At 32.8% G+C, this 23,142-nt stretch overlaps 1 protein-coding gene across 1 annotated transcript in view; it reads right to left on the reverse strand.

Moving 5' to 3' along the window:
* The window catches only part of LOC106670072 (ATP-binding cassette sub-family G member 4), a 72,255-nt gene extending 56,716 nt beyond the window's left edge, over window positions 1–15,539 (reverse strand). Inside the window, exon 1 of the mRNA XM_014400079.2 lies at window positions 15,375–15,539. The gene's annotated coding sequence lies outside the window, so the exon portion shown is untranslated. The remainder of the gene's footprint in view (window positions 1–15,374) is intronic.
* Between the last annotated feature and the right edge of the window lie 7,603 nt (window positions 15,540–23,142).

Here is a 23,142-nt window from a genome sequence, read left to right on the forward strand (position 1 = left end):
AGTCAGAAAACTGAGATTCTCTATTCTTAAACTGTGTGAATAATGTGACTTGAAGATCTGGTTTCTGGTCAGGGCATGAAGAAAAAACAAACTACGATTATTCTTCTTGAACGGCTGTACCTACAAACAACCCCAATCCGAGTATTTTAGATTTAGAGCCGAAACTGAAAAACCTACAACCATCCACTTCACGACTTCAAACTCCACACTTGCCGAAACATCTCTGAATTCAATCGTTTTATGTAAATAAATGTTCGAGACTGCCCTGAGGATGGCCTTATAAAGGCGAAAGCTCGGCAAGTAATCTTAGATTGTTTTTTCCTCATACCTTGACCAGAAACCAGATCTTCACGTCACATATTCCCATGGTCGATCAACGTAGTCTACAATGTGAATAATGTTTAGATTTTAGGTCACAATAAGTGAGAACAATAAGGATTGAAACAAAAACTCCTCAAACGATTTATTTTATATTTCCGGGCCTGATTTATTTACAGGACCCACGTCTGTGTATTTTCGTATATTTTATAGACTTACAAACACCTTTAAGGTCTCCTGTGAATTGATGGAGTGGTTTTAAATTTATCACCATTGTCGGATGCATTTGGAAGGCGAAAATTTAGCAAAAATAGTATTTTACTGATTTTCCCAAAAATAATTCATTCAGGGTATGCAAAAATACGAAAATAAATTTGGTTAAAAAAAATACACAAATACTAGAATTTGAGTCTTTTGACAAGACCCGTTCAAATCTGTGACTGAGAAACTTAGGTTGAGCATTTTTTGGTTTTTCTAACTTATAAAAAATCCTCTGATGCATAATAAACTTGAATTACATGCACAACAAAGGAAAAAACTAAAACTCTTTCTAATCCAATCTCATTTAATGTGAGCCTGCTTTTTATTTTCCTATTCTAGATTTTTTTCTAGACTGTAATAATCGTGAATTACAAAGAAAAACAAAGGAGGAAACTATATTTAAAAAATCATTATTTAATTTTTTTAAATATTTTTTTCTCAGCTTCTAGTGCCAACAACTCACGTTTCTAATTCTTTCAACCTAATATCACCAAAAAAGTCAATAAAATCCATGATTCCACATCCATAGCCTTGTCAGACAAACTAACTTTTATTTGTAAAATTTCTGATATAATTCAACATACATTACATCACCAGACCGCATCTCACGATTTCTGAATAATTATCGATTAACGGTCACTAATCACCACACATTTATACATTACATCATTTTATGTGTGTCGATTTATCAGCCCACGGCTTCACTGTAAATTATTTAAATTTCAGCAATTAGAGTTGTTTTGTGCTACTGATGAGATAATTTTTAAACAATACAAACTGGAAAAAGTTATAATTAATCTATAAAGATTAGAATGTTTTTATACCATCTGCGTTATTTAATCAGTAAATTTTCCATCTGAATTATATTAATGAACGTCAACCCACCAGATTGTTTCGAAATTTACACGATAAGGGATATTGTCAATTTTTTTAATTTAAAAAAGTACCGTTTGAAAAAAAGAACAACACTTACAATAGGTCCTTCTCAAGCTTTTGAGAAATATATCCCCTTCGTAGTGCTTCGAAACTATCATTAATAATTCTCAAAGTTAGCAAATATGAACATCTACTTACTGTTTCAAATGTATTGAATTCGAATACTTGTTTGACTTTTCGGTACTGTAAATATATGTTCATATGGGCTACCTTTGTGAATTATTTATTAATAGTTTCAAAGCCCTGACGAAAGAGACAGATTCTTCAAAAACTTGACGAAGTAACTGAGTATCTTTCTTTTTTTATTTATGTAAGCCTTATACCTGATATTTTAAGAAAAATTGTAATATTGAAGGTTGATATAAATTCGAACGCACGATCTTCGGCTAGATACGCCGCTGCTCTACCAATTGAGCTATCGTGACCTCGATCCACTCGGACACTAACTTCCCATCTCAACCCCACCTTTTGAATTTTCCCTCCTTTTTTGAAAAATGGCAAATTATACAATGTAAAATTATATAAAGCTTCTTTTTTCTTTACATAATACAAGCATATATAATTTTATAGATAAAATTCACTTTAAAATTTAAACTTTAATCAAAAATAGCAGAACTATAGTAAGTCAAAAAAAGTACTGGCATCAAAGTAAAAATAGTTGAGTTGGGAAAAAACAAAACATTTACAATGTTGATTGTACATTATTTTACGGATAAAACTGTTATTATCGCTTTAAAATTTAAACTTTAATAAAAAAAATAATTGAACTATACTAAATCAAAAAACCTGGCAACTATATAAAAAGCTGAGCTTGAAAAAAATTTTAGAAATATTTTATTGCTGTATGCGCATCCACTGGCTGATTTCCAACTCGGTCAAACTTATTGTCATTGATTTGATGATTCGAGCGTCCTCCTGGGCGAATTAGTATCCCAGGAGTGTTGCAAGGTGAGCGAGATTTGTAAAGAAACGTTTTGTCTTTTAAATTTCATATTTACAACAGAAAAACTTGCCGTTTTTCTTGACATTCACTAGCCCAAAAAACAAAATCGTGTCATCTAAATCATTTGGGTGTTTTTTGGTTATTTTACAGTTTGAAATAAAAGTTTTTATTTTTCAGTCGGAAATGGATGAATATGTATATATTTTACAAATTATATATATTTTGATTTATTTATAAGAAAACATTCACATCTAGATCGGAATTGTACTTTCTAGTATTTTTTTAATTTATTCAGTACGTCAAATTTAGTTTAGACTTATAAATTAAGCATAATAGTTATTGTTTTTAAAATTTGAATTGTAAAAAAATGCCTTAAATTATCTACTTTTGTAGTAAAAAATTATGGTGTTCCATAAAATGAGTAAAATAGGGGAATCGTAAATTAAGTGGTGGTGAACCTGGACAATTGGACATTCTGACAAAAGAAAATCTAATTCAATATTTTTTTTTTTTTGTTGTTGAAAACCGACCCAGCGGTATTTCTTAGAAGAAATTATTGAGTAAAACCCTTCCATTATCTTTACACCTCATAAAACCACAATTCCGTTTTCAACGCAAAACGCATGACTTCACAGAGGAGCGATTGTTCTGAAACTTCAGGAACAATTGATAATATCGCACTTTCCTCTCCCAACCTCAACCTTATCGATCAAATGTGAATTGCGACTGCGAAATGAACTTTCTGTAAATGCTAGCCGCAGCTTTTCAGCCTTCGGGAGAAACTGAGAATGCAGCTAAAAGTCGTATACAGTTTCCCACAGATCTACCAGCCTAGGTTAATGAGATAGATATATATATATAGACATGTTTTAGCAATTGTGGCGGCATTAAATTCCGGTGCTTCCCAAATTTTTATTTGTACATATAGTATGAAAGTCTCCAGTTAGTGTGACTGTATTAAATAGCTTGAATAATGGTGAGTCCTCAGCGAAATATCAGTTCCCCGAGACAAGCCAAATTTAGGTTAGACGACAATATATCTATTCACGTACGTGCTTACATGACTTGCCCAGACTTTTCACCACTTGTGGAAAGGACAAAGAAAATAAGAGTCCAAAAGTGCCATCAAAATAGGGTTATACAAAATCTTAAAAGATCCTTACAAAAGCGCAAACTATGCCACGAAGATGTGCCCCATACTTTGACAACTTAAGAAGTCGTACTTTATGGCTTTAGACATCATAAGTGGTATGCGGTATCTACGTGCAAAGAAGCTACTTCATAAATATCGTACCATGCTTAACTGCATAATTGATGACAAATTAGGGATAGGGATAAAAGAAGCGGCCACAAGGCCTACTGCACCTCGACCGGAATAAATATATTTTGCTCCCCTGTTGTTTATAACTCACTGGCCAGCTTCAGGTTATTAATATAACAACTTTGTCATCGGCTCCGTAGTGTAGGATCTTCCTTCTGGTTTTTCTTGTCCTAGTAAGAACCTGCACTTACTTAGACCTTCACAGAAACCTAAAATATGTTCTGCGGTTTCCTCCTCTTCCTGGAAGTATCTGCACAGTGTTTCTTCTGTACTCCTATCCAGTGAATGTGCTTTAAGTGGCAATCCTGTCAGGAGTCCAACCAGAATCCTGGTTTGGTTGCGGTTGCCTTCCAGTAATTCTTTTGTACGTTTTGCGGATGGTCCTTCTATTAATCTCTTCTTGTGCCTCATACTGTAGTATTGTCCCACCAGGTTTTAGACTCATTGAAGATCCATTTTAAGATGTATCCTCTTTTGTGGCAGGCTGCTACGCCGCAGTAGGGTTCTGGGCCCAGAGAGTCCACGTTGGCTCCCTTCTTGGCCAACATGTCAACCTTTTCGTTGCCTGTATGCCCCAAATGTCCAGGTCAATAAATGTGACATGGACGTGGATCTACTCTACTAGGGATGTGATATGTCTCATCAGATGTTACGAAGTAACGGCAGGATCGAGGTCAGCTGTGTCATCGGCAAAAGGAGGGCAGTAGGTGTAGTGGGGACATCTGCAGTATAAAGGATATAGAAGATTGGTCTGAGCACACTACCCTGCAGTAGTCCCGTAGATTAGTCCTTCTCTCTCAATATCTTCGCTTGCCTCATACCTGTGGTATTGTTTCACCAGATTTTGGACTCATTTAAGGATCCATTTTAAGATGTATCCTTTTTTGTTGCAGGCTGCTAAGCCGCAGTAGGGTTCTGAGCCCAGAGAGTCAATGTTGGCCCCCTTGGCCCAACACGTCAACCTTTTCGTTGCCTCTATTCCCCGAATATCCAGGGTCAGGTCGTTAGTGTCACTGACTCCTCCATGCAGTTCCAAACACTAAATGCCTTCGCCTCGCATGAGGCTAGGGCCTTAAGTACTGCCCGGCTATCAGAGAAAATGGGGAATGTATTCCTAGTCTTTTTATTTCCTTGGCGCACTGTTCAATCGCTATGAAATGGGCAAAAAGGAGGAAATTCAAAAGTGGGGTTGAGATGGGAATTTGGTGACGAATGGATCGGATAGCTCAAGTGGTAGAGTAGCGGCGTATCTAGCCGAAGGTCGTGGGTTCGAATCCCTCTCGTGATACTGACTTTTTATCTCAACTAAAAACCTTAATTAATTGAAATAACTGATAATGCTCTTTCTCGATATATCTTCCCTGCTTGATGACAATAAAAAGATGCCTGTTAAATGGCTTTCTATTGAGATCATTACACAGAAAACGTTTTCTCAACATCCACAGACGTTTTTTATTTTGCGTTGTCCACTGGGAGTTGACAGCACTTGCCCGACAACCATTTTGAGAAATTGATTCGTTCGAAATCACCGCATATTTCCGAGATGGATACAGATTAGCGCAGCTAAAAGCAGATAAATTATCCAGATAATCTGTTCGCTTTGATGGCGAATTGCTGGGCAATGTTGCCAGAGGCCATGGCAACTTTTTCTCATATCCAAGTAAGACTTTTACACAACTCTGAGTTAATGTTTATAAATCGTTGAATTAATATTAGTATGCGACAATATGTTGATCTGTAGGTTTGAATAGTTGATAAAAAATTAGACTCATTCTTTCGTTATCACATTCTTTCGTTTTCCATTCACCGCCCTGCCTTTCATTAGGTAAACCCTTATACCTTAACGGTAAGATTAACTAAAATTTTGATTCTGGATAAGAGGCATTTAAATTTATTGCCTTCCTCAGAGCTTATCTCTTTTAAGGTGGGGGTTGTTTCTTTTTAACATATGTTTTTGATTAAATTATTCTAAATGGGTCTCCCCTTTCTAGTATCCACTTTACAAATATTGCAGAGCATCCGGATTAACCTAAAAGTGAACGGCATAGGTTGAAAAGTCGCTATTGATTAATTTCTGTGTGTTGTGTTTATCTAATCGAAAAGTAAACTTGTCCATGTATAATTATTGCCCTCCTATAAAAGATAAAATTACCACCATTATAAAAATGATTAATTTAACATTAAACAATGAACATCCTTCCATCGAATTAGCTCTATTTGTCCAGTCATCCTCCGTACTATGCAAATAACATGACCAACCAAAAGTTCAAAATTTACATTTTTTCTCGTTTAATTATCGACAATGGTTTTTCGTAATAGACAAGTTGGTTATAAATTAAAAGACAATTTTAAACAGGTTCGAAGGCCGGCTTTTAACAATTAAACCCTGTAATTGATCATCCATTTACGTCTAGCTTGAAAAAAATTAAACATTGTAAAGTCATGGTGATATTTAATGACAGATAATTTCGCCCAGGCAAACATCCTATGTAATTATGTCAATGCTATTCAATTTTTAAAAAGCAAATTGGAGAATACTCTCTAATTGTGATTGTTTTGACTGGTTTGGTGATCAAACTTGACCTTATTTTAAGGCTTTATTGTTCTTATCGCCTCAGTTGATGGTTGACAATAAACAAAACGGTCAACAAAATATGTAAATATAATTAAGTACTCGATGAAAATATTTAGGTCAACGATATCTGAAATAGTTTTATTTTTACTGTTTTTATTCTTTAAAAAAATGATATCATTCTCTGATAATCTGCCCGCTCTGGAGTTCAAGATGATAATGTACTGGCTGTTTCGGCGATCCAACAAAAATCCCCAAACTAAATTTATCTCCTTGAACCGATATCTTTATTATTTATAAGCGTACACTTAAGTTTTATTAGACAAGAATCAACATAAGTGCAAAATTACGATGATACATTACATTATCCTAATGGTAATTCAGGATGCAGACAAAATAATTTTTTCATCATCACTATTATTTGTAATTTTACTAGCGTGTCACAAACTTTGTCTCTTAAGTCGTTATTAAAACCAGCCACGAATTACTGCATAAGGAAAACTCGCTATTTGTACGCGTGTTTTCTCTTTTGTCATTAATATTCTAACGAGCAAGGATTTTTTTATATATACATATGCTTTTTATTTCTACGAATATAACAATGATTACTAGAAAGCATAATACAGGCATGGATCACAATCCGTCTGCCGGAGGTCGTAGTTAAGAGAAAAAGGATAAACGAAAAAAAAAGAAATAAAGCAAGGTTATAACATTATTCGCTACATGCTAGTACACTATCTAAAAAGGTTAAACATAATAGTAAAACTACTTCTAATAGAAAACAAACAGAGGGGAAAAGTCTTAATGGTAAAGGGACAAAAAATCTATTATAATAAAGGAAATTGAGTGAATGAATTGGAGAGGTCAGAAATTGAATTCCATAATTAGGTGTAATCTATATTTCCAAGCATGGCGGACGTACTGCGTGAGCGCCCGTGGATCTGGGCCATCCAACAGATTTAACAGAGTGCTTCTAGAGAGGGTAAAAGATCCCAAGTGCAACAACCTTATCTCGCCCAAGATTGTACATTCGGCCATAAAATGCAGAGTTGTTTCCACAGATTGAGAATTGCAAAGGGCACATAACCCCTCCTTGCCCCTCAACCGAAGTGCAGAGTTAAGTTAAGGGCCTCGCAACGGGTTTTTAGTAGCCATCTTAAGTTTGAAAGACTAAGGGAATTAAGGTTCTCTCTCTGTAGATTAAATAAAGTGTGGGGGTGAGACAAGTCTTTGAATAAGGAAAAGTTAAGCGAGGACTGAGCTCGGAGTAAGCAATCGTCCCGATGCCGTTTCTTGAATCTAGATAGCAGATCTAAACAAAGAGCTGGCCAATCAGCACCCAGTTTCTAATCTCACAAAACAGTTCGTAGTTACAGATTGAAGTCTAATAAGTACTTTAAGAATTTTAGTTGCATTTTTTCCAATTCCTTATGACCAAGAGCTCAATTTCTTCACAATAAAAAAAAGCTTTTTTTTTCTTTTTAGGTGGTTTACTTCTTGTCTCAATGGTAGGTAGGTCTCTGAGTCTTTCAATGCGGCTACCTCAGGAAGAATCGAAATAGCCTCCGGTGTTCCGCAGGGCTCCCACCGTGGCCCGCTTTTATTTCCGAAGTTTTTCAATGATGTTGCACTTGTCTTTAAACTTACTTTGATTTTTTCTTGTACTGATGACATCAAAATTTTTTAAAGCAATACTTGTCTCTGACGACCCACTGGTCAAGAGGACGTGGATTCTTTGGCATGCTTCCTCATCATGTTAAGTGAAACTTAACCTAAACAAATGTAATTTCTTTCGTTTCTACCAGTTACATCACAATCCTTTCGCCTTTCAGTTCGCCATCAAAAATATGAATATTCACTAGTTTCGTGGTCCGCTTGACCAATTAATATATTACAATTAATTAAGGTTTTCAGTTAAGATAAAAAAAAGTCAATGGCACGAGCGGGATTCGAACCCACAATCTTCGGCTTGATACGCCGCTGCTCTACCAAATGAAGTATCACTTCACTAAAGCTCTCCGTGGCCATTTCATTAGTCGCCGAGAATCAAATTGATTTCATGACATTTGAAAAATGGCAAAAAGGAGGGAAAATTCAAAAGGTGTGGTTGAGATGGGAAGTTGATGTCCGAGTGGATCGAGGTCACGATAGCTTAAGTGGCAGAGCAGCGGCGTATCGAGCCGAAGATCGTGGGTTCGAATCCCGCTCGTGCCATTGACTTTTTTATCTCAACTGAAAACCTTAATTAATTGAAAAATATGAATGTTGAGCATGTTGATAGGCTTTTAAGAGTCACATCTAGCTAACAATTCCCATATCGATTTTTATTAAAAAAGCAAACCGTAACCTAGGATTTCTTAAGATAATGAGTGCTGAATTTATTACTTCAGTCATTGTTTCCAATACTAATCTGAGCATGTTCGAAACTCTGAGAAGGCCCAGCCTTTCGTAACAAATTAAAAAGCACCCTGAAAAATATTCCCAGAGGAGAACAACACGCCTAAATAAATTATTGAATTGGATATTGGGAGTAGTAAAGGGTTTGATATTTTTCTTTTTTTCATTTACACACAGACGGTTTAATAGCGTTTGCCAATAATACCAACATTTCCTTGGTGCCTGCTCTTGATACAAATGGGCCGAGGAAAAAAATTGATTGCTGAGCCATTAATTTCTTAAATTAAAAAATCGACTGGACTCGTAGATTTTTACTTCCTTGTGAAACGACAAAAAGCGCCCTTCTACTCGGAAGAGACGGGGTACCACGAACAATGCACAAAGCAAAAAAAACACCTGAAAGCCTATCAAAAAGACGAGGTTAACCGTGTCCCAAGGTACACGTGGAAGGGGCGAATTACCATATAATAGCTTAGCAGAACGGCATTATTTTCTTTAAATATTTAATAGACGTAACATTACAAAAATAAAAATGACTAATTACAAACACTTTTAAAAATGCACTGCGACTTCCGTGTGAAAGATTTCATTGTTCTTTAAAAAAATCAGCTGATTTAGCATTTGTTGTCTTCTTTCAAAATTCCAAATATAAAAACCGAAAATATATATTTATGGATGTTCAAATTTAGAACATCCAAGGCGAGATATACAAGAAACATATATTTTATCCATGTGACCTTTATACCTGACTAACATGCAAATCCTCTGAAGCATCATAAAAGACGTGTTTAGACTTCCAAGGGCAGTTAAGAATTTATTTCATTATCATTTAATCAATTTTTAAGTTGGTGTAGTAAACCTTGCCGCAATTAAATTCAAACTGAACTTATCAAATATACTTAGTTTTTTCCTATTTCAGATGAATAGTTTGACTCTGTGCGTCTTTTTATCACCTGATTTAGCATTTGTTGTTTTCTTTCGACTGATCTCAAAATTCCAAATACAAAAATCGAAAAGTTATCTTTATGGATGTTTAAATTTAGAACATCCAAGGCGAGATATACAAGAAACATCGTTTTTATCCACGTGACCTTTATACCTGACTACAGGCAAATCCTTTATAGCGTCATAAAAGACTTCCACGAGCAATGAAGAATTTTTTAACAAATTTATTTCGTAATCATTTAATCGATTTTTAAGCTGGTTTGGTAAACTTTGCCGCAATTACGTAAATTCAAACTGAACTTCTCAAATATACTTAGTTTTTTTCCTATTTCAGATGAATAGTCAGACTCTAAGGGGTTTTTTTAACGAAAGGAACCTTCGGTTGAATAAAATATTTTTTCATTAAAGGCTAACAGCTCTTACGGATTAAAAGTTTGGGGATTGGCCACTTTGAAGACTTAAATCGGCTAGTTATGAGCAACTATATTACGTTGAGAAAGGGGTGGAAATCAGCCAAATTGGTGGTTCTGTTGAAATGGTGGTTGCCTCTTGTTAAACTTTCTCAAGGATCGTTGTAAGGTCCTTTAAATTTAATACAAATCATCTTAATAAACTGTTAAGACGTAACAATCCATGAAATCTATCATTTGCATATACTGTCCTCACTCCTCACTTACGAGGGATGTGAAATCCTCAATTATGCCTTGATAAATGCCATACCCAAAATGTCAAGAAAAAAATGAAAAACCTGAGGACTTCGGCAAGGTTTTTTAATTCAAATTTCAATGATCTCTTTAGAAAAATTCCCAAAATCCAAAAAAAAAACCTTCACAAACGCTAGTCCTAACACTAAAAATTATTTTAAAATATTTTGTTTTGAAATTAAATGTTAATTAGCGAACTACTGTGCATAGTATGCGATATGTATGAACCGGAGAATATCATTCATTTTTCCTCCTCGACAATTCATGTTAAAATCAAGTTTCATTACGTCTTAGATATTATTACTATTAAACCAGGCAAACCAATTTTCTTTTGACATCACAAGTGCCTTGCAAACAAAAAAACGCTCATTTTAAATAGTTTTTATATTAGCACAAGCTTTGTTGCACAGAATTAAACAAATTAAACAAATTCTGTGAGATTCCGAGCTTTAAAAGTGCTTCAAAAATTGATTGAAAAATGCGAATCAAGAGTTTCCCTGTACCCTGCCTCGATGGACATGTAACTCGTAATCCTTGTCGTCTTTTTTATATTTCGTCTTACAGTNTATATATATTCGGTTTTTAAAAACTTCTCGGAAAATTAATATTTTGGTAAGATGTATTTTTCATCTTACGGTATACTTTTCTCCAAACTCTTCTGCATATTTAAGCACTCCTTTGTTCCGTTTTATAGAACATTTTATTGGCAAAAAATTGAGACTACGAACTTCTTTCTAAAACACTAAAGGGTGTAGAAATAATTTTTTTGTATTAAAAAAAGTATAAAATTTGCCACAACTTTAGGTTGAAATGACAAATGGTGGAGTGAGTGTGTTGTTCAATATTTTTAAAAAGATAGTACTCACTCACAGTTTGTTGTTTTTACGTTCCGGATTTCAAGCTTTACAGTTGCTTCCCATCGGAACGTCGCGATGGCTAGGGATCACTCTTACAATTCATGAAGATAGACGTGGTTGTAAATTCCTTCAATCTGAGCTATAAGCTTAAAATTCGGATCGTTAAAAAACAACTAACTATCATAGCAACTGTAGGTTGTTGCCCAAAATTAACAATTCACTAATTTCATAAGCCCCTAACATTCATACTATGCTAAGAAAAAAAAACATTGTTGGAAAAGATCTAATTTTGTGGGAGACAAAACTACGGGAAAATAGCGAATTTCGACCGATCTTTGAGGAAATAAATGTTCTTGAAACGTTGCCGAAATATAGTAATTTTAGAGTATGGTGGTTGAACAGAAATTACAATCTTTCGAAATAAATGCGTATCAAAATGTAAAACTAATCGAGTAAAGTTAAACAACAAAAAGAAAGAAAAAACAATCTGTTCGTCCGAAAATCGGTTGCAACCCCTCATACAAGGGTGGATTTGTTTTCCTTTAAAGTGAAGACATGACTTGTAGTTTTATTTATTCGGTTTTAACTATGACAAACGCCGACTTGCGACAGAATTAATATTCACATGCAAATGTAGGCAAGCTGTAATTAATGTGTCAACCATTTCACCTTAAATTTACAGTTTGACAGAAAATTTGTAATATGTGAGAACAACCCTCATAAGCATATAAATTAAATCGTAAATTATAGTATCAGCTCGTTTCATTATAAAAAGAATAAACATAAGAGGATAAAGCATATCAATTTTAAGATCAATTGAAATTTTTTATTTTATTTTTCATTATCTCTTCAATTTATGCCCAACTTTTAAAATTGCTTTATATTGGTGAAGCCTGTAACCTATACAATAAAACTAGAAATGTGCCATTGAAGATTTATCTATATGTCAATAATGATACTAAGTTCTTTAACAGTTTCAGGTATAGTTAACGAATCTGTTACAATCTGATAGTTAAACACTATTTATTAAATTTTTCTGAATCATGTTGAAGTTTTAAGCAGTCAGAAATAAAATTAAATTTTCAATATAGTTTTAAATCATCTCAGAAAGTAATCAGATATATCGTGTATATAGGTTTTAAAAAGAAAAGGCACTAAGTGCTTTGAGCAACTCAGTTTTTAACTTTAATTTAAGCATTCGACCTTCCAAATAGAATTCAAACCAACGTAATAAGTTGCCATATACGCCTGCTGTAATTATTGTAGTATAATGGTATGACCAACACTATCGGAAAATATTTTTTGTAGCCTTGAAATATTAGCAAGTTCGCGAATGAAAACCATTTTGCTTTTAAGTGGCAATTTTTTTAAATATTTGATTTAATAAATTCAATACGATGGTTTAAAATCTAACGACACAATTTGACTTAACACTTTTTGACTGCCATGTCGAGGCGAATTTGCTATGTTTAAGTAAAATGTCAACAAAATTGTAATTTTAAAAAACCGTAAAGTCAGAAAAGCAAATGCTTTAAAGGAACCAAATTTTTTAAATATTTAACTTAACACATTTTACTGCGAAATCGAGTCAAACTGGCTATAATTAAGGAAAATTTCAACAAACTCTAATGAAAAAATGTTCGTAATGTCAGAAAAACAAATTTTTACATTTAACCATGAGTTAATAACTTTTTAAACGTTTAACTTAACACTTTTTAACTGCCATAATGAGTCGAATTTATATTTAAATAAAATTTAAACCAAATTCTAATTTTTAAAAAATGCTTCCTAATGTCAGAAAACAAATATTTTGTACTTAAACACGAATTAACCTTTTTTTTTACTTTGACTTAACACTTTTTGACTGCTATATCAAAGGCAATTTGCCACATTTAAGTAAAATTCTAATAAAAAAATGTTTCGTAATGTCAGAAAAACAAAAGTTTTAATTTTAACTATGAGCCAACAAATTTTGAACATTTAACTTAGCACTTTTTGATTGCTATTTCGACTCGAATTTGTTCTAATCACATAAAATTTCTACAGAATTCTAATTAAAAACGTTTGGTAATATCAGAAAAACCAATTTTTCAAATTTGTCCATGAGCTAACCATTTTTTTAAACGTTTAAACGAATTTGTTCTATTTACATAAAAATTCAACAAAATTCTCATAAAACAATGTTTTCTAATGTCATAAAAACAAATGTTTTAAACTTTTTAGACATTACCAAACGATATTTTAACGTTTAACTTAACACTTTATCCCTGCTATATAGAAATCGCAATATTTAAGTAAATAACTACTTCAAAATGCTTCAAATTTACTCATGAGCTAACAATTTTTTTAAACGTTTAACTTAGCACTTTTTGATTGCTATATCGACTCGAATTTGTTCTATTCACATAAAATTTCAACAGAATTCTAATAAAAAAGTTTCGTAATGTCAGACAAACAAATTTTTTTAATTTACCCATGAGCTAACCTTTTTTAAACTTAACATTTTTTGACTGCCATACTGAGTCGAATTTATATTTAAATAAAATTTAAACCAAATTTTAATTTTAAAAAATGCTTCCTAATGCCAGAAAACAAATATTTTGAACTTAAACACGAATTAACCTTTTTTTTTACTTTGACTTAACACATTGTGACTGCTATATCAAAGGCAATTTGCTACATTTAAGTAAAATTCTAATAAAAAAATGTTTCGTAATATCAGAAAAACAAAAGTTTTAATTTTGACTATGAGCCAACAAATTTTGAACATTTAACTTAGCACGTTTTGTTGCTATATCTTCTCGAATTTGTTCTAATCATATAAAATTTCAACAGAATTCTCATAAAAAAGGTTTCGTAATATCAGAAAAACCAATTTTTCAAATTTATCCATAAGCTAGCAATTTTTTTTAAACGTTTAAACGAATTTGTTCTATCTACATAAAAATTCAACAAAATTCTCATAAAACAATGTTTCCTAATGTCAGAAAAACAAATGTTTTAAACTTTTTAGACATTACCAAACGATATTTTAACCGTTTAACTTAACATTTTATCCCTGCTATATAGAAATTGCAATATTAAGTAAATAACTACTTCAAAATGCTTCAAATTCATGAGCTAACAATTTTTTTAAACGTTTAACTTAGCACTTTTTGATTGCTATGTCGACTCGAATTTGTTCTATTCACATAAAATTTCAACAGAATTCTAATAAAAAAGTTTCGTAATGTCAGACAAACAAATTTTTCAAATTTACCCATGAGCTAACAATTTTTTCAAACGTTTAACTTAACACTTTTTGACTGCCATACTTGGTCGAATTTATATTTAAATAAAATTTAAACCAAATTCTAATTTAAAAAATGCTTCCTAATGGCAGAAAAACAAATGCTTTAAACTTTTTAGACATTACCAAACGATATTTTAGCCGTTTAACTTATACGTTATAGAAAATGCAATATTTAAGTAAATAACTAATTTTTCTTGAAATACAACTATTAAAACAATCTTTTCTTTAAATAAATTAGAAATATATTAAGATAGTTTTAAACATTTCGAACAGCTTAGATAAAAATAAAACTTTAAACCTCCCTGAAAACGATAAACTATCAATGTTAACTCATATTATTCGGTCAATAAAATGGACTTGATAATGCAATATTTAACAGATCACAAATTTTACATAATGTGAGTTCAATTTATGTAACTACATAATATTAAGAACAATTTATTGAATTTTTTTTGTAATTTATTGCCTATGGGAACAACCTAGCTGCTGGAAACGAACATGGTGTATTCCTTTTTTAATAAAATCAAAGTGAATGTTTAATCCTAGCCTATTTTAACTACTTTTAAAACTGTTCTATGAGACTTGTTTATACATCTTTTTTTCATTTTAAAAATAATTTATAAATAGAGATCAACTATTTTCAATAAAAAATGTATTTATTAGATCATTGCACAATCATTTATAAATTGGTGTGGGTGTAATATTTGATTGATTTCATTTTACAAATAGTTCTGCCTTAAGTTCAGCTGGGAAGGGTCCAAGTTTATAAATAGATCAAAGATTTTTTTTTTTAATTTAAACTAGAAAGAAAATTTTAAAAACTCTTACCGTCGATTATTTTGAAGATTAATTGCTCGAGTGCAGGAGGAAATGCGAAGTCGGCCCTTTTGGAAAAGGTTGCGTGCGATCTATAAGCGCGAAATCCCGTCCCTGCTCTTGTGATACTACCGGCTTATGGCCCGTGGAGCGACTGCTGTAAACAAGCCCCCTCCAGACTGGAAGGATAAGAGGCCACACTTCCCCAATCGCGAAAAGGACGACGCCCACTAAAAGATGTTAAGCTCCCCGGAGAACTCGGACGAGAGATAACCATCCCGATCGAGGTCGTATCAATCCTTCCGACAATCACTTGTAAACCTGTAAATTTTAACAAGAAAAGTTGTTTTTTAATGTGAGTTGATTCAGAACAATGAGTGTATAACAGTGATTGTGTGGTAATTATGGAATATTCTTATTTATATAAAGTTAATACGAATGTAATCGATATGGTTACTCAACATGGTTTTCATATTACATATATAACAAGCATAATTAAATACTTTACATATTATATTCTTTTTTAATAATTGAACCTTTTCTAAGTAAAGTCTTTTCATAAATTTATTTTTTCTTTTACTTTCTCTATAATTCTCTACTTTTTATCATTGTCTTTGCTTAATTGCACATAGATTTTTTTTTCTTAATTCCTCACTGTGGTACTTTTATAATTATTCTGCCTTCGATCCAAGTCACGCACTCAGCTCGAGAAGCGATGGGGATGCTATTGCACCCATTCACACTACTAAATACACTCACTTATACAAAACATACCCCGCATATATGGCCGGGTCACAAGTATCCCCCTTGATGCTCTGGAGATCCCCGCTTCCCAACCACCGGAGGATTGCGCTAACTAGTTCATCTCAGCCCCCAACGTATGCAAAATATAATCTAGCCTAAAACTAACATCAAAAGTACAATCGCGCATATAAATACATTCACATACATGTACATTACATTCATTCTGGTATACTCGATATTCCTCCATTGACCTACTCAAAATAGTCATAAGCTATTCTACATTAGGGTCGTTATAGTATATTCATATGTAGGGGCTATATTTTACCATCAGTACTCACACTAATAAATACACACAAAACGACTATATTCAATAAAAAAATTCCCAATTCCCCTAAAAAGGGGAACAGGGGACCCTGAAAGTCGCTACTGTGTCCCAGAACCCTTTTAAATCTGGCGGGACGCCCACTCGCACCCTGTAGGGAGGGCAAAGCATGACTCGCTTCAATTATGTGGAATACGTCGAGCTCACGTGTCAACCGCGTATGACCTATTCTTAATCTGGCAAGGACTTCCTTGTTTCCGTCTTTCTTAACACACAAGGGCCTCTCGGACGCCCAAAAACTAAAATTATTGTCAGTCGTTTTGAGGAATATTTTTATCCTTATAGTAAGCAGTAATTTTGTCTTTATTTTATTTTATTTTATTTTATTTTATTTTTTCAGGTTTGTATACTTCGAGTTCCTCTAATTATGGTAAGTCCAAGTTTTCGTCTAATCAGTACTTTCCAGTTGATTCTTTTCTTTTTTCCAATTTCACTATTTGTTTATTATTTCTTTTGGTTTTTGCATTTTTTTAAATATATTCAACCACAGTGAATAATCTTGCATATTAGTTTTTTTATTCTACGCAAAACTACAACTCTACTGATGCATAATAACATTGAAATATACGCGCAACGAAGGTACAAAATATAAAAAAATTACCATATACTACAAATTAAAAAAATTCATAATTTACGAACGGGTAAAAACAATTAAATTTTTGTTGCACCTTGACAAATATTCATTGGGACCTTATTATCTGAATTTCGAGATGCCTGAAAGGGCACATGCGTTTAAAATAAAACGTGTTTTTTTTGTTTTTTTGTAGATTTACCCATTTATAAATAGTCTTATAATCAGTCCTAGAGGTTTATTGGAATATGCACTTTTATGTAAATTTTGCATTTGATGTAAATTCGACTTCTCCATTATTGCCGCGATAGTGCATTAATATTTATTAGGGTGTACGAAGTCTGTTGGTTCTCCAGTTGTGATGTTTCTCTCTTTTTTTCTTTTTTTAAATTCGTGTTTCGTGTTTTAATGTAGAGATTTTCGTGATTTTCATACCTAATAGTCTGATTTTTATTATACATAACATCTCATCTGATAACATATTTCGTTTGTTTTGTTAAATAAGTCTAATTATGCATGCAGGTCAAGTACAAATTAGTAAATCAAATTTTGATCATTTTTTTGTCAGTTTGCAATTTATTGTCGTACTTATGACTTCCAAGGTCATCTGATATTTTTGCATTTTTTTTTTTTTTTTTATCCAGACTGCAAAGAACCTTGGGGTGTCCTGGGCGGTTCTTTATTGTCCCCTGTGTTGTCGATTCTTGTTCAATAAAGCCAGAAGTTGTTTGTCCGATTGTTTGCAGGTGAAAACGAATTAATTTGAGTAATCGCCAAACCATCGATAATCCTGGGTTTAACCGTAAAGACAGGTTTGTATCATAGGGTTTAGTAGAAATTAACAGAAAATAAGAAATATTAAGATAAATTTCGTGAACGCCAAAGATGTTCTGGTCATTAACAATTTTTTTATTTACTCTCATTAAAATAATCTTGTGTATTAGGTTCTTATTACAAAGCTATTGATATGTAATAACCTTGAAATACATGCACAACGAAAGACAAAAAAATATTTTAAAAAATTACGATATAATACATACTACTTAAAATTCATACTATAAGTAAAAACAATTTAATTTGCTACCTTAGAAGTAATAAAAACAAGATAAAATAATAAACGATTTTACCAAAAATTGAGGGAAAGCTAATGGAGTGGATTTACCATGGATAATTCCAGGTTTATCCATAAGACAAGTTTGTATCAGAGGGCATAGTAGAAATTAAATAAGAATAAGGATTTTAAATATAAATTTATATTCCACCTAAGGTGGGCTGTTTCCTACTGAACAACATAATAAATTTAAAAAGTCTGCAGGATAAATCGTGAAAAAATTGTTTCTTTCTGCACGATTTTGTACTGTTTCAAGGTTCAAATCCATCTAAATCTTACAAGAGGAGGCTACGTGAGATCATGTATTTTAGTTAAATTTTTGGTGATACTGGGCGAAAAATAGGAGACAGGTGATAGAGCTTTTTTGACAATCGACTCTAGGAATCGAAAAAACGATTATTTTATACGAGCCCTCTCAATGTCCTGACACCACCTCTCCTCCGGGGAAAATTTTTGACAAAAAATTTTAACGCGATTCCCATCGACCGATCCACGCCCAAGTTGCGTTATTTTTTTATACATTTTTTTTTAACTTTTCCATTGTAATTGGCGTGATGATAGTGTCATTTTCGGTCCGGGTTGTAGTATTATCTGTAAACAATAAATTAACATTTGTTAATGGTTATCGGGCCGATTGTGCGGCAGAGGAAGAATCGCATCTCCATGGTAAAGTGAAAAATTGGGAATATTAGTAGGTCCAGGGTTTTCTCGCCTTATATTTAAGAAAAAATTAATTTCAGTACGGGATTAGTAGAAAAGTAAATTGTGACCTTGATATAAACTCAAATTAACTTCTTCTAACTTAAAAATTTGTTCTTTTTTGTAATGCACGCGTATAAACAAATACCGAATTTGAATTTTGACATTAAATATTATTCGTCTTGTGCTTCTGCTTATTAAACGAAGAAATAAAATTAAATTGACGTAATTCTGATAAAGGTTTAATTATTATTCATCAATATATACTCTTGCTACTTTTGAAACATTTGAAACTAAAGTTTCGTATGAAAAATCCCATAAAAATAAATCCATTATATTTCGTGGTCCGATATCAAACTCAACTACACTGTGATAGAAATCAAAAATGAAGTCAAATATCTGGGCATCACACTAGATAAAACACTAACATTTAAGAAACACACCAGCTCCATTATCACAAAGGCGACATGAGCTTTGATGGTGTGCAGAAGGATAGCAGGGAGAAACTGGGGATGTAGGCCAGAAACCCTGTTATGGATGTACACCATAATAGTAAGACCTTTACTTACATACGGAGCTATAGCCTGGGTCCCAGGACACATGGGAGTAGAAGGCAACGAGAAAGCGGACACCCTTGCAAGGAAAGGGGCTGCTACACCGCTGATAGGGCCCGAACCCTTCTGTGGCATAGGAATCTACGCTATTAAAGAATATCTCAGACAGAAGGACAAAAAGAAAATGAGGGAACTTTGGAATTCACTTATTGGACATAGACAATCCAAGAATCTTCTAACCAATTTTGGTAGGAAAGAAATCACAGAATGTGTCAAAGGAAGCAGGAACAGACTGCGAATACTAACAGGATTCCTAACAGGACACTGTAGATTAAATGGACGCCTAAAGAAAATTGGAACAATCCAAGATGGCACATGTAGATTCTGCAAGGAAGCAGAAGAGACACCAACACACTTACTAACAAACTGCGGAGCTACATTAGCCCGCAGGAGGAAATGTTTTGGGATGTACAATGTGACCATACATGGAGCTTCAACCATTAAAACCGGGCCTATTAATCAAGTTTCTTGATGAAATAGGGCTCACCGATGTGCTTTAGGCAGAGAACGGGGGATACAATAGCTCTCAAAGGGCGCAGTATACCATACCCTGAAATATTACATCTACATCTTCGTGGTCCGATTGAGCAAATACTTCTTTCAATTAATTAATCTTTATGCGGTATTGGTTGAAATAAAAAAGCTAGCGTCACAAGCGGGATTCGAACCCACGACCTTCGGCTAAATATGCCGCTGCTCTACCACTTGAGCCATCTGATCCTGCTTGTGACACTAGCTGTTTTATTTCAACAAATGCCTTACATAAAATTGAAAGAAGTTATTTGGTCAATCGGACCACGAAAACTAGGAGTTTAATATGTTAAAATGAAGTATACTAAAGCTCTCTGGCATTTAAAGCTCTCTCATTACACGATTTGAAAAATGGCAAAAAGGAGGAAAAATTCTAATGGTCGGGTTGAGATGGGAAGTTGGTGTCTGAGCGGATCTAAGTCACGATAGCTCAAGTCGTAGAGCGTATTAAGCCTAAGGTCATGGGTTCGAATCCCGCCTGTGACGCTAGCTTGTTTATTTCAACCAATGCCTTACATAAACATTAAAATAAAGTTCACAGCGTGAGGTTCTAAAAATGTGTAAGAAAACTTGCTGGATATTTTCTTCCCCTTGGTTGGACAATATGTGTGTATTTATAAGGATGTTATCAACCAGTTTTAGCTTGACACTTTGATGAGTTTTGTCGTATTTTGCGCATGTATAGTTATTTCGCTTTGTTAACAACCTGGAGGGTGGTTTTCCATTTTCCTCGAGGGTTAACTGTGCCCTATGACAAAATATTAAATGAAAAATTGTATTATAAAGGATCATTTAGTGAGACGATTGAATCAGCACTAAATCTACTTTTCCAGCATTTCAACCAGTCAATGAAACTTCAAACTTTACATTAACTCATATATGCATTTAGCGATTATTCGGAAATCGTGAGATGCGGTCTGGTGTGATGTAGGTTTCAAAAAAATGTTTTTAGATATATGCATAGTAAGAGTAATAAAGTAAGAGATTTATTTAGGTCATCGCCGGCACTCTGCATGTTTTCTTCTTGTTCAGTTCTTTCGCGCGTATTTTATTTTATGCTTTAGACCTGTAAAATTTCATACTAAATTCGTAGGTTTATGTGTGCGTGTGTACATCCTAATCTGGTAATTGTTTTTTCATTAACCATTGATAAACTAATATTGATTTTCTCGTCTGACAAACATAAAAAAATGCAAAGCAGCGTTGCGATGTTACAAAAAGCCTCAGAGAAATACTGGCACTAAAAAAACCATCTTTTGAAGTAGTTCCAGTTCTTGTAATTGGCAAAAAGTTCTTGCAATAATTTTACGACATCGTTAATTTTCCCACTATAAAATTGTTGCGCTTTGAAAGCTGTAGCAGTCATGTGTATTTTTTTAACCGACAGTGAATATAGGCGTGTTTTGACATATTTTATCATTCTTGTTAGAAGCGATAAAAGTAATAACCTTTATTTTGAACATGAAAACGTGGAAATTTCCTTTAATAGAAATAATAACCTCAATCAAAATTTTTATAATCACTGTGTTTAAAAACAAAATTCTTCCAAATAAAATAGATGGCATTTTTTCAGATTTCAAATATGCGTGAACAACCCGGAGCTACAAATAGTTAAATATATGATGATATTGATTATATATACATATTTTACAACAGGAGAAAAATGCTTAATAGAGCATTCTTATTGTTTATTCGCATATGAACTATACCATAACACTTTTAAAATATTATTAGAAGTGTTATCAATAAAATAGTTGATGGTTATTCGGAAATCGTGAGATTTCGTCCGGTATGATGTAGGTTTCAGAAAAACATTTTCTTTATCGTGCCAACGTTTCGATCTTTATTGAGATCATCTTCAGGGCCTGGGATTTACAAACATTGTTTAAATTTAACAAATACATGTAGGATGTGAAAAAAGTTAATTTATACAATGAAAAAAAATATTTTATTAATTATATTCAATCAAAGTATTTCTACTCACTCAAAGTGTTTGTTTTCTGCGTAAATGTGCCATTCTTGCGTGTCGTATATGTATGTGTATGTACTTAGTCGTCACAATTGACTGTATTAATTATTTTAATGCGGTATATTATAACACCAAGACCTTCCATAAAAAGTATAATTAATTTAAAAAATTAAACCATTACGTCCAAAAAGTCTGTAAAACAGAAATTATTCGTCAAATATGTACGTAATGTATGTTTTAGTTGTTTTCTATTAGCAACTGTACAAAAATTATTGCTGCGATAATTTCATACTTGGCCTATGAATTTATTTAGTAATTGATGTCTTTTTCCAGCTTACTTATAAAGTTATATAATAATTTAAATTAAAACAACCTCATGGCCTGAATCGATTGATTAAATTGGCCATTTAATAACCGTATATCTGTCAGAACTACACTAAGACAATTTTATTTCAAGAAAACATTAGGCAATCGTTTATAATGTAAAAAAAAGCAGTGTAACATTAAAGTTATAAATTATTTATTTTTTCCTCTTGCATCTTACACATTTTTCTCAATATGACAAAACATACGTTAAAAAGACAACGGCTATTCTTTTTAAAACTATGAAAAATTATTTTTTTGGGCGTTTACGTCCACATATAATAATTAAACTGTGTCGTAAACATTCTTTATTAACAGCTAAAGCTTTTAAGCTAAAGGCCAATAGTTAAAAGTCAATAATAAGCCAATCTGTTTAATAAATATGCATTAACTTTTTGTTTTAATAGACATCAGTAATTGATGATGTAATTACCAAGAAAGACATTTATTATGATAAATTGTTATAGAGATGTATTTTAACGGTGCTGAATCTTCTAAAAGGAAAATTATGCCATGTTTTAAGTTTCAAATACACTGAGAGGTGAAAACCCTTAATATTTTCAATTATGTCTTATTCTCCATTGATTATTTTACAACAAATTTGGTCCGTTTTAAAAGATTATAGGTAAATAGAACAAAAATAAAATTCCCGCGTGAGTTTACAATTGGATTTTATAAATAAATCTTTGGATAGTCAATCACTTCTTTGTCGGCTTTTCGGTAAAGCTTCTTTCTAATTTCACTAGTTTTCGTGGTCCGCTTGACCAATTGATACCTTTCAATTAATTAAGGTTTT

This window comes from Cimex lectularius, unplaced genomic scaffold (genome assembly GCF_000648675.2).
Source record: "Cimex lectularius strain Harlan isolate CLEC.00 unplaced genomic scaffold, Clec_2.1 scaffold49, whole genome shotgun sequence".
Taxonomy (NCBI): domain Eukaryota; kingdom Metazoa; phylum Arthropoda; class Insecta; order Hemiptera; family Cimicidae; genus Cimex; species Cimex lectularius.